Source organism: Rhineura floridana, chromosome 1 (assembly GCF_030035675.1).
Source record: "Rhineura floridana isolate rRhiFlo1 chromosome 1, rRhiFlo1.hap2, whole genome shotgun sequence".
NCBI classification, from domain to species: Eukaryota; Metazoa; Chordata; class Lepidosauria; order Squamata; family Rhineuridae; genus Rhineura; species Rhineura floridana.
Window position 1 is genome coordinate 92,819,634 of NC_084480.1, and position 13,667 is coordinate 92,833,300.

The 13,667-nt window shown below is 41.9% G+C and overlaps 1 pseudogene; it reads left to right on the plus strand.

The window, feature by feature from the left end:
- Positions 1–9,035: 9,035 nt before the first annotated feature.
- LOC133376632 (coiled-coil domain-containing protein 85B-like) lies at positions 9,036–10,552 on the plus strand (annotated as a pseudogene).
- The last annotated feature ends 3,115 nt before the right edge of the window (positions 10,553–13,667 follow it).

Genomic DNA, 13,667 nt, shown 5'->3' on the forward strand with positions numbered 1-13,667 from the left:
AGATATCCATGCCATCCCCACTTCAGATTGTGGCCCTCCAAATCCAATAGTCTTTTATTCCTCAATAAGATCCATTCCTTTATCCAGACTAAACAGCAGGCAGCAAAATAAAGTCTCAAATTTGGTAATCCCAGTCCTCCTCTTTCTTTAGCGTCTTGAAGTAATTTAAATTTAACTCTTGGTTTTTTTCCTTGCCATACAAATTTAGAAATATCTTTTTGCCATTGTTTAAAAGGTAAATCAGAGGATATTACAGGTATTGTTTGAAACAAAAACATCATTCTCGGTAATACATTCATTTTTATCACAGATATTCTACCCATTAATGACAGTTGTAGTTTATCCCATCTTAGCAAGTCTTTCTTAATCTCTGTCCATAATTTTTCGTAATTATTATGAAACAGCTTTGAGTTTTTATTTGTCATGATGATGCCTAGAAATTTTAAAGATAAATATTCAGTCAAAACCAGAATTTTTTTTACTGGGGTTTATGGATAAACAAATAGAAAAGAAATATGGAAGAATATTATTATATATGATTACGGCAGCAAGATTATTATATGCACAAAAGTGGAAAATGGAATCAATACCAACAATGGAAGAATGGCTACTGAAATTAATGGACTTAGTAGAAATGGATAAATTGACGTGTTTACTTAGAGAAAAATCGACAGATACATTCCTTAAGGATTGGAAGCCTCTCTTAGACTTTTTGTCGAAAGATCAAAATAAAATGATGATACTGGGATTTGATGATTAATTAAGACAGCTTATGGAGAAAAGGGATTCTGTATGTACATATTAAGGGACAGGTTTGATGTATATTATATACTTATAGCTGATCTGTGACAAATCGGAAGTCAACCATTTTATTTTTATTTTTTGTTGTAGTATTGTTATGTTTTTTCTTACTTTGTTTTGTTTGTTTTTTGGAAAAATTTGAATAAAAACTATATAAAAAAAAAAAAATTAAATCTACACAGTAGAAATAAAAAACTTTCAAGGCCCCAGCTCCCTTCTTCTGGTTCTTTACCTTTAAACTGGACTCGGACCAGAGAGTCATCCAAATTGAGGATTGCCTCTGTAAACAGGACACTGACACTGCTTCACATTTTAGAGTGTGTGTGTGTGTGTGTGTGTGTGTGTGTGTGTGTGTGTGTGTGTGTGTGTGTGTGAATGTGTACCAGCCTCCTGTGACATATCCCAGATGACTGCCCACCTCATATTTAGCCATTTAACAGACCACTGAAATTTCCAAGGAGAGTCAGAGGAAAGCCATTTTGATGTCCATCTATGGAATATTTTGGCAACTGCCAACTCCAAGTGTTATTTTAACACTATGTGAGAATTACCAGCTCATACTGGTCTTGCAGGCCAGCTTCTGAGACAGTAACCAAGTAACCTCCAGGTTTTTGCCCAGGCAGGGGCTTAAACAAGAGGGAAGGGCTTAAAAATATGTGACTGGAGGATGATTGACACACACGTGTCAGTGCTCTGCATATCTGCTTGCCTGCTTTAATATTAAGATGAGATTTTAAATAGAGAAGGGAAATTGTATAAACTACTGACTTTTGATCCATCCTGTTTATTAATAGAGAAGGATATGAGCACTGTTTTAAATTGTGTAGACAATTATCTTCATTTCTAGAGTCAGCCCATTTGAGATTATTTCCATTAAGCTCTGGGAATTTGGAGGCTAGTAACACTGCTGGTTTCCCGCCTTCTAGGGAAAGGCCATCACTTGGGTAGGAGGACCAAGCCTCTGGAACCCCGTGGAATCACAAAGGAAGGGAAAGGGGGATGTTTTGGCCATCTGGTCAATGGGGAGAGGGCAGTTGCCACCGCATGTGAGGGTAGCACTGCCCTTCAAATCCCTGTTCAGAGTTTGGCAGTAACAGAGCAGGACCATGCTGCCTTCTTTGCAGTTTTAGGCCAATACTGAGGCTTAGTGCTTCTTTGCTAGTTCATTTTGGCATACATCATTGTGGCCACTCGGAGTGGCTTGTCTTCTGCATGCAGGGGCATGAGTCTTTGCCTGCCTGTCTCAAGGTTTTTTTCCTCCAGTCTGTGTGGTCTCACTCAGCTTTAGAGCAGCTGCAATTAGCACTTGGCTAAGTCATTCTCTCTCTCTTTTCTTTTTGCTGCTATTGGGGGGGGGCAGTTAGCCTGCTGGACAGCAGGAGCAGGGTGGGGAAAATAGGTGCTCATATTCATGGTGAGTGAGCTGAGCTCATCTTCATGGAGAGTTGGCAATGAAAGGCTCACATCAATGTAATCATGGGTGCTGGGCTTCAAGCCAGGGTGGTGGTGTCCATTTTAAGAGATAAAGGGTATTATCCATAACTTTATTCTGTATGCAAAACCAAGTCCACAGGTAAGAATTTCCTTGCTACAGATCTTCAAGTAAATAGTTAATAAACTTGTATCATATACCATCATTATTTTTCATTGGTCTTTATTCTGGGGGGTGCAGAGAAACAGCACTTCTCTTCTGAAAGAACAGAGCAGTTGTTGTAACTAGGAAGAACTGTCAATTTTTTGGTTCTCTCAGATTCTCATCTTTTGAATCTTCAATTCTGTTCTCCCATTTCTGCAATGATTTGTTTGTTTTTTAAAAAAAACGTCATGAAAATTCTTCAGCATTTTAGTGTGAATTTTGTGTGCAGTTTTGACTAATGTACACATTTTGCTAGCAGTATCTCCTAATGCAATGCATTTTGTATGTTATTTTCACCAATACATTCATTTTTATGCACACTTTCCCCGAATATATACATTTATGTAAACATTGTTTGTTTAGAGAACTACATTGCAAAAATCGGATAACTGTGAATTTTGAACAATGGCTGCATTTTGGTTCTTGTGTTGTTTTGGAAAGTGATGCAACATGAATCAAATTTCTCTCCCACCCCTAGCTGCAACACAGGGGGTCTGAACAGTAGCTCCAGGGTGTGGTCAACACATCATTGTGGGAGGGAGTAGTTCTAGCCGCCTTGAAAGAGGCAGTGATCCAACCACTCCTGAAAAAGACCACCCTGGACCCACTGGTTTGTGACAACTACCGACCGGTTGCAAATACCCCCTTCTTAGGGAAGGTGATTGAGAGGGTTGTGGCGCAGCAACTGCAAGTACTCTTGGATGAAACAGATTATCTTGACCCATCCCAGTCTGGGTTCAGGCCTGGTTATGGGACTGAATCGGCCTTGGTTGCCCTGATGGATGACCTTTATCGGGAGAAGGACAGGGGGAGTGTGACCCTGTTATTTTTTCTTGATCTCTCAGTGGCTTTTGATACCATTGGCCATGGTATCCTTCTGGGCCAACTTGGTGAGATGGGTATTGGAGGCACTGTTTTACAATGGTTCCGATCCTATCTCTAGGGTCGGTCTCAGAGAATAGCATTGGGTGACTGTCTTTCAGCCCCCTGACAGCTGTGCTGTGGGGTGCCGCAGGGTACCACCTTTCCCCCCATGCTGTTTAACATCCATATGAAGCCCTTGGGAGCAGTCATCAGGAGCTTTGGGGCAAGGTGTCAGCAGTATGCTGATGATACCCAGCTCTATTTCTCCACAACATCGGAATTGGGAGAGGCCATGCAAGCCCTGCACCAGTGCCTGGACTCAGTGGTGGGCTGGATGAGGGCCAATAAGCTGAATCTGAATCCTCCCAAGATGGAAGCACTGTGGGTTGGTGGTTCCTGAGTTCAGATAATTGGTCAGTTGCCTGCTTTGGATGGCATCATACTTCCTCTGAAAGAGCAGCTCTGTAGTCTGGGGGTGTTCCTGGATCCATCTTTGTCGCTAGAGGCCCAGGTGAACTCCATGGCTAGGAGTGCCTTTTTCCAGCTGCGGCTGGTGAGACAGCTGCGGCTGTTTCTGGACCGGGATAGCCTGCCCACTGTTGTCCATGCACTGGTAACCTCCAGGTTGGATTACTGTAATGCGCTCTATGTGGGGCTGCCCTTGAGGTTGGTCCGGAAGCTGCAGCTGGTGCAAAATGCAGCGACAAGACTGCTCACTGGAGCAGGGTATCGCCATCATGTCACCCCACTGCTGAAAGAATTGCACTGGCTGCCCATTTGCTACCGGGCCAAGTTCAAGTTTCTAGTTTTGGTGTACAAAGCCCTATACAGCTTGGGACCAGGATACCTGAAAGACCATCTTACCCCTTATATACCCAGTTGATTACTGCACTCTGCAGATGAGGGCTTTGTACACCAAGCTAGAACCTTAGCCCGGAAGCTAATAGGCAGCCAGTGCAATTCTTTCAGCAGCGGGGTGACGTGTTGGCGATACCCTGCCCCAGTGAGCAGGCTTGCCGCTGCATTTTGCACCAGCTGCAGCTTCCAGACCAACCTCAAGGGTAGCCCCACATAGAGCTCATTACAGTAATCCAGCCTGGAGGTTACCAGTGTGTGGACAACTGTATGTACTTTTGCCACACTGGTTGAAGGGAAGGGGGCTATAAAGGCTTTGCAAAACAAAACAAAAAAATCCAGCCTCCTGTGCCTTAAAGGAAGCTAGATGTGAGAGGCAGAAAGCAAGTAAGAGGCAGAGACTGAGCGGCACAACAATTTGTAAAACTTCTGCACCTCTGAGGCCATTCTGTGATACTCGGGACCTTTGCTCCCTCAAAAGGTTTTTCCAGGGGCCTGTAGGTGTCTGCTTAGTGATGCATCTGTCACACGTATATCAAGCAACATAAGGTTCAAACTCAAAGGTCAGGAAAATATCCACCACCAAAATAGCTGTGTCAGAGTGTCTACAGTAACGACAAGTCTGAAGTCATTAGGGTCAGTCCAAAAAGGAAAGAAGTGGACCAGATGTCATTGCAGGAGCATTCTAGCAAGAAGAAACAAGATGGCCAAAAATATTCAGTGAGGCAAGTTGGGAAACAGCCATGTAGACAGAACAGTATCCCAGAAAATGCTTGTGTTTACCTTGCCTCATGGGGAAGAAAGCGTCTATCCAACATTTTTATCCAGCGAGAGTAAAACAGTCCCAAATTGGAATGACATTGTGAATTCCTCCTTCAGATGTTGTTTTGACTCAGCTTGCACATAACTCCGTCTTGAAAGCACCTATCTGGGAGACTAAGCTCCAAATCATAGCACCTGGGAAACAGTCATCCCAGACTTTGACCCTCACCCTGCAAGCAATAGTAAAAAAAAGCAACCACATTAACTCATACCCAACTCATTGCAAGACTGGCAGCTGTTACAATTTCTCACCGATGATTGGTACTTTCATTTTCCAAATTTTGGGGATGCAGTTAGACCCCCACCCCAGAGATGTTCACCTGGTTTTCAGTTTTCAGATTAGTTATATTTTAGGTTCTCAGTTCCCACATAGAACTTGTTAAATTTCTCATATATCTTCATTCATCCCTTTACATTACAGAGATATTCACTTAGTATTCTTCTAGAAGAAGCAATATAAGCTTTGGTGATGCATTTAGATGATATAAAAGGTGTTTTAATTAAATTCTTTGTCTTAACCCTATCTCCTTCTGTCCATCTGAAACAAACCCTAAGTATATACAACTGCATGTGGTCACATTAATATTTGATACATTCTCCCCTTTCTTTCTGTTTGGGGCATTCCCCTTCTCTTTTTTCTTATCTACTTTTGAAGGAAAAAAAGAACTCTGGAAATGGCTATGGACATTGATGGCTTGATAATGGTGGTAATGATGTTTATAAGATTTCTTGTTCACCCTTCACTGTTAAGGTCCCAGGGCAGGGCTTCAGCAATATAATCATACAATTTAAAAAGTAAAATAATATATACTGAGTCTTAAAAACAAGTAAAGCAATTCCAAAGGAAAGCAGCACAGTACAGATTAAACAAAACAGAAGAGATGGCCTCATAAAATAACTCGATTGCCCAAGACCAGGGTAAAGAGGTGCTATGAAGATGCTAGATGCCCCTGTGTGGGGCTGCCACAGATAATGGCCTCTCCCAGGCTGCCACCCTGTGAACTTCTGAGAGTGGTGGAACTACCAAGACACCCCTATTGGTGGTGGTAACAACAACAACAATAATAACTTATGTAAACAGAGTTAAGTTCATGAAAGGAATGGGACTTTCCTGTCTGTTCCTTTCTGTGTAGCCCCCTGAATCACCTGAAAAAATGGATTGGAGACCCTCTGACATGACATGGGATGGTGGACAAGCGCTTCAGTAGGAGGTGGAATCAGCAAAAGCAAGAAATCATTTTTCCATTTATGCAATGACATCTTTAGATTTAGGTCACCTATCATCATCATTACCACCACTACCACCATAGTAAATAGCAATAGTTCCCATAGTTTCCTCTTTGTAGATGTCTTGTCCTTTACTGAGTTGAAATTGATGAGTTTGCTGGACAGTTGGCTTGATGGAGAATGTGGCACTGAAGTGATTGAAACAAATATGCACACTTTGTTGTTTAAGACAACATACATACCTAGGTAAAATGCATAGCTAAATATTATAGTACAGTTTAACGGCTGGTCCCTCTCATGCTTTAAAATATATTACTATTAAGAATCATAATAGTACTTAAGAAAATTCTAGACAATATGGCGCAATCAAAATACCAGTTTTCAGCCATGGGAAATCCATATGCAAGCCAGATATATCCTTGAGTTTTCCCCTCTTGGATTGTAAATGCAAGGAAATGTACATTATGCTCACTTCTAATTTGAATTTTTATTATCACAAGAGCATCTGTACTTTGAGAAAGCCCACATAACTATGCAATTATTATATTTTTGCAGAATCCAAAATAGCTGAGCTGAAAAGATTAAGTTGAATTAATTAGCTGATGCTACCAGGTAGTTTGGCATCTTGAATAATCTAACAGACATAAAGTTATGGAAGAATTTTGCTCGCTTGCTTGCTTTCCCCCCCCCCCAACACACTTTTGGCTGTCTAAAATAGTTACCAGCATTTACTCCAGCAACTTGGAGAGAAGACAAAATAGAAAATAAGGGGAGAAGGAGCAATAAGGTCACAATGTATTTTACTCTTCCAGAGTTTTTTCTGCATATATGTTTGTGGTTTTTTTTTTAAAAAAAAATACTAACCAACTCCAAATCCAGATTGTTGTCCAAAATTATTTAGCAAGGTTGGCAAAGATTAGAGTATTTTTTCAAAAATATTGATTACTATGAATTGGAAAAGAAGGAACAAGCCATCAATAGAGGATTCATTCAAAAAAGTCTTACATGCAATGGTTATATACACAATTATTGCTATTGCACATGCATGACCAGCTAAGGGGAAATTTAAATAGTAACTATATGTGAATTTTTGGATCTGAAGATTTAGGACTGATTGCATGCCTGTTCCAATATGGTTCATGTTGTTATTACTATAGTCTTAGATTACTAAGCACCATTTCCAGTGGAAATACTGGATACAAATTTTACAAGCAAATAAATTTTTCTTTGTTTTTTGGCTGGCTTTTATTATTTTATTATTGTTAAGTTGTACATTTTAAAGTGTTCTATGAGTTGCATGTTGTAACTTGCTTTGTACATTACTTCTTTAAAAAATGTATTATAAATCAAATAAAATTAAATACAAATATAGATGTAACCATTACAGAAAAACTATGTTGAAAAATCCTTCAGCTGAACTCATGTTCTGAGCAAAATTCCATTTATTTTGTTGCTGCTGCACTGCGTGTTCGTGTGTGTGTATGTGTGAGTGGGTGGGTGGGTGCGTGTGTGCATGCGTGTGGGTGTGGTTGGACTAAGACTGCGAAGACCCAGGGTAAAATCTCCACTTGGCCATGAAGATAAACTTGAATCAGTCACCAGCCTAACCTATAGCTCATGAGTAAGTCTATGTTTTGTATCTAGCGGGCCCCCAGTTCAGTCTCCTACATATAAAGATAAAATAAATAGGTAGGAGTCTGGTGACAGGATACACCCCTGTCTACCTGAGACCCTGGAGAGCCAGTGTCAGAGCAGATAATACTAAGCTAGACAGACAAATAAGCTGACTGGTAAGGCAACTTCTTTATTTGCTGTTTATTTAATATATATTTGCATGCCGCTATCTATTTCACTTTTAAAAAAATCAAAGCAGTTTACAATGAATAAAACTATACAGTAAAACCATTTGAAAAACTAAGGTCCACTACTGCAGAAAGGTATCTTCTTAAATGCCTGCATTAGCCTGGCAAAACAGAAAGGTTTTCAGCAGGCGTTTAAAGATTAAAACCAAAGGTGTCCGCTGAATTTCTGTTGGCAGAGCATTCCAGAGAACTGGGCCGATGACCCTGAAGGCTTGATTTTATGCCAATGTTAAATAAGGCTCACCAACTCAGGGAGAACCAGCTCTACTCCTGCAGATGATCTCAGTGATTGAGCTGGGATACAAGGGTTTAGGCAGTCCCTAAGATACCCTGGACCTAAATTGTTCAGGGCTTTGTAAAATTAATGCAAGGACCTTGAACCTGGCTTGGTAGTAGATGGGCAGCCAGTGCAGATGATTTAGAAGTGGTGTCACATGTTGTTGGCCATGTGCCCCCATCAGCAGTCTGGCGACTGCCACATTTCACGACAACTGAAGCTTCAGAACCAGGCCAAAGGGTAGCCCCACAGAGTGCATTTCAGTAATCCAGCCTCGACTACAGTGATTAGGCTACCCCTGTCCAAGAACAGCCGTAACTGACAAACTAGACAAAGTTGGTAAAAGACACTACCCACAGAGAATACTTGGGCCACTAGTGACAAAGATGAATTCAGGAGTACCCCTAAGCTATGGACTTGGTCTTTCAGAGGGAGAACGACCTCATCCAGAATAGATAACTTGCATATCTCCTAGACATGGGAACCACCTACCCAAAAGGCCTCCGTCTTCCCAGGATTCAAGCACAGTTTATTGGCCCTCATCCAGTCCACTACAACATTCAGTCACTGATCCAGAGCATTCAAAGCCTCTCCTGATTCAGATGTCATGGAGAAATAGAACTATGTGTCATCAGCATACTGCTACCTTGCTCCAAAACTCCTAATTACTACTCCCAATGGCTTCATATAGATGGTAAATAGCACTGGAGACAGAATAGTACCCTGCCAAGGGCCAAAGAACATTCACCCAGGGCTATTCTCAGGATGTGGACCTGAAGGTAAAAGCCCTGAAGGTAAAAGCAGAGCCACCATAATCAGAGCTTGGAAAAGTTACTTTTTTGAACTACAACTCCCATCAGCCCCAGCCAGCATGGCCACTGGATTGGGCTGATGGGAGTTGTAGTTCAAAAAAGTAACTTTTCCAAGCTCTGACCATAATACAGTGCCTCCGAAGGATACCATGGTCAATGGTATCAAATGCCACTGATAGAGTGAGCAGGAGTTACAGGGTCACATTCCCCATGTCTCTCTCAGGCTGATTCTGTTTCGAAAGCAGGTCTGAATCCAGATTGTAATGGATTGAGACAATCAATCTCATCCAGGAATACCTGCAGTTGCTCTACAATCACTTTCTCTGCTACCTTTGCCAAGAAAGTTGTGTTGGCAACAGGTCTATAGTTGTTACACTCCATTGAGTCCCGAGGGGGATTTTAAAGAAGTGGACACGCTACCCCATTTAAAGAGCAGAGGGCATCACACTATCATCCAAAGATGCATTTACCACACCTGTGATCCTTTCAGTCACCCCACTCCAGCTAACTTTAGTAAGTCAGGATGAACAAGGATCTAAGGAGCAAGGAGTCAGGCGCTTCACTGCAAGCATTATGTCCACATCATCAGGTTACATTAACTTTAACTGATCCCACAACACTGGGTTTGACTTTGCATTGGAGACCTCAGCTGAAACTGCCACAATAATCACCGCAGAGCCAAGTGACTTTGTCCTCAAAGTGTTTCGCCAGCTGGTTACAGCTGGACACTGTGTGCTCCATAGGTCCTCCCCCCAGTTAGAGTGACCACACAGGAACAACTCAGCCGAGAGGCTCCTTGAGAGCACAATTGAGGCAGCAAAGTATGATCTCTTTGTAGACCCACTTTCCATCAGTCACACTGAGACCCTTTCCGCATATTAAGAACAAGATGGCGTCAACTAGCAGCTGCAGGAGCACTTTCACGAGATCCATGAGCTGAAGGTGGTTAGCGGGTGGGGGCAGGCTGAGAACCATGAGCTGTGCAACCTTTGCTGCTTCCTTGACAAGGACCGGCTCAAGGCCAACCTCCCTCACACCACTGGCAGCTCTTTGGGCACCACACAGCACCTGTGCTGCATGACGAGCTGACTGCCTGCCGTCACAAGCTGGCCGGGCTTGTGAGCCTCCAGGAGTGCCTGGCCAAGGACAACCTGGAGCTGAAGAAGCTCTTCCTGGCCCTCGAGGAGGAATGCGTCTCTGTGCGGCCTGACACCAGCCCAGACCCGCTGGGGGCTCCTCGGAGCTTAGCCTGCCCTGCGGGCCCTGCGACCTGGGTGATGGCAGCTCCAGCACCAGCAGCATCAGCAGCCTGGACCAGCTCCACCCCGCCTGCACCCCAATGACTAAACCCGCAGGGAGAATGCCTTGCTTCCTTCGCTCCCGCGTGGGAAGATAACTACACCCTGCCCTAGCCAGTGGACTCTCCATCCTTTGCTCCTTGCTCCTGGTGTCAAAGAACCTGGACAGGGCACTATGTTTGCCTCTGTTCCTATTTCTCCCGCCCAGCTGAAGATGTCACACCTGGGGAAACTCGTACCCATCTCAGTCCCAAAGCAGGGCAGCAGTGGATGTATGTAATTGATTCTGAGTTTCTTTCCTGGACATTTTTTTCCTTAATAATGTTATTTGTTATTTAGTTTAATTTTTGTAAATTGTTTTGCTTTCATTGATGTATTTTTATACTTGTGTTTATTTTTCTTTGTAAGTCGCCTTGAGGGCCTTTGGCCGAAAGGCTGGGTATAAATAAATTTATAATAAAATAATAATAATAATAATTAACTTTATTTATACCCCGCCGTTTTTCCAAATTGGAACTCACAGCGGCTTCCAGATAAAAAACACATACAATTAAAAACCTACCAAAGTTAAAAGCATATAATACATAAATGATAAATATAGACAAATATAATTAAAAAGTGTAGACATAATTAAAAATGTAGACAGGTATAATTAAAAATGACTCTAATTTAAAATAGCATTAAACTGTTTCTGATAATTAAAAAACTATACTCATAAAATCAAAATAATTAAAAAATAAACAGGCAAGAACAATATAACCTCCTTTTAGGCCTATCCTTAGCTGCCTTCGGAATCAAAGACTTGCTGAAATAAAAAAAGTTTTTACCTGACGACAAAAGGACTGCAAGGAAGAGGCCATTCTTATCTCCTTGGGTAGGGAATTCCAAAGCCTAGGGGCAGCCACCGAGAAGGCCCTATCTCGTATCCTCACTAGTTGTACTTGTGCGGATGAAGGTATTGAAAGAAGGGCCTCTCCTGAGGATCTCAGGGCCCAGGCAGGCACATAGAGGGTGATGCGGTCTGACAAATAGCCTGGACCCAAGCCATGTAGGGCTTTATAGGTCAGCACCAGCACTTTGAATTGTGTCCGGAAACAAACTGGCAGCCAGTGGAGCTTTTTTAACAGGGGAGTTGTATGGTCCCTATAATCAGCCCCAGTTAACATTCTGGCTGCAGCACGTTGTACCAGCTGAAGTTTCCGAGCAGTCTTCAGAGGCAGCCCCACGTAGAGCGCGTTACAGTAATCTAAACGTTACAGTAACGTTACAGTAATCTAAACAGTAATCTAAATAATCTCTTTGCTGCCCCCATCGCCATGTGATAGGCCCAATTATGAGCCTGAAGACATACTTGGTTGGCTCCAGAGTGAGATTTACACCACTTAGATTCTAGCCCTTGCCTGGTCAAACAAGGAGCAAAGCGGACTCCAAGGCACCAGAGCGATTGTGTCAATGGCCCTATGTTCCATGTCACAGGGTTATTCAAGGATAAAAGGAGGAGGGAAGAATCATGGATACCACCCCGAGCTTTCTCAAAGATGGATGGGATATAAATGTAATAAAGAAACAACACACTGGATATATTTTGTTTATATATGATTTTATGACTGCATACTGCACATATTTAAAGTGTGTGACTTCCCCTGAACAATCCTGGGAACTGTAGTTTGTCAAGATTGTGAAGAATTGTAGGTCTGTGAGGGTAAACTACAGTTCTCAGGATTCTTGGGGGGAAGTCACACACTTTAATTCTGCTTTACATGTGTGGTGTGTAGGCAGCCTCAAATTTCTAATAAATACAAAACATTTTAACACTCTTCAATGCTTATTTTTCTTGTTTCTTAAACCAAATCCATTATTAAGTGTAAATCCGGATTGTAGTCCAGTTACAGATAGCATGGTGGGGGGGTGGTACTGCTCACCTGATACTGTGACAGCTGAGTTGCTGCAGCTTACTGGGAAGGAGAGGATGAGGGGAGGCAGTGAGGAGGGAATTGTAGCTCAGTGCCCTTAATAAACTACAGTTCTTTGGGGCAGGCCATGTCTGTCAAAGAGGTATAATGTTGCTTTAAATGTATAGTGTGGGTGTGGCCATAGATTAGGATTCAATGCACACCGGTGGCTGTGATGTTGCCTGTCCCTGTGTCTCTCTCCCACCACAGTTCCCTGGTAGCAACTCCTCTTTCATGGTCACAGAGTGGGACTGGGAAGGGAGAGCTGGGAGAATCATAACCTTGAGCAGAATATCTGTCTCCTTTCCAGGGGTCCTGTTTTACAAGTAGACTTTTTACATACATATGGTTTATTTTCTATAATAGTGTATTGAACTACATCTGTTTGTTTTGAAATTTGTATTTTTTATTGATATTTTCTGAAACTCAGGGAAAAGCATAAAGCAGTTTGACTCAAGGCCATCTACAATCAAGGTTCACAATATTTCCTTCTTTTTTTTTAGAAAAATCTCTCAGAAAATGAACTCTTATCTTTACACTATTAAAATGTAGAATCACCCACGTTGTATGCTGCTAGTCTCTTTTAAAAGTTGTGTTTGTTTCTATTACTTTTGTTACAAAAACCTCTTATGTAAAGTTGATGGCATCTAAATTGCTATTAAATCCTATTAAAACAGCAAGAGGAGAAGAACTCACTAGTATTAATTTTCCTGTTGTCAGTCAGTTCATGAACCATTTTTTGATTCTTGAAATGTATCATATGAGTTGGAACAAAAATAATACCACCCATTGTGTTCAGTTAAGGATTCATGAAAATAATCTGTTTGATGAACACATAAGCATGCAGCCATCTGCTTATAGTCCCAGAGCATCAAGCTACAAAGTATATATAAGATACAGATATGTTTTCTAGGTTTAGATTACTTTCACCAGTAGGTGATGAAGTCAAGAGTGGAACAGATGGCTAGAATGGGGGCCATCAACCAGCATGTCAGTAGTTGATTGATAGTGACTGAAGAAATTATCAAATTAATAGAACAAGAGGGAAGCTCAGCAGACCAGCTATTTTATTATGCAGCAACTTATGCTATACTCAAGAGCAGCCTTCACCAGCCAGTGTTTTCAGCTACAACTCCTATCAGCCCCAGGAAGCAGGCCAATAGTCAGAGGTGATGGAAGTTGTAGTTCAAAACATCTGGAGGACACCAGGTTGAAAAGGGTGATAAAGAGCATGAGGCCTGACAGTGACAATATGAACATT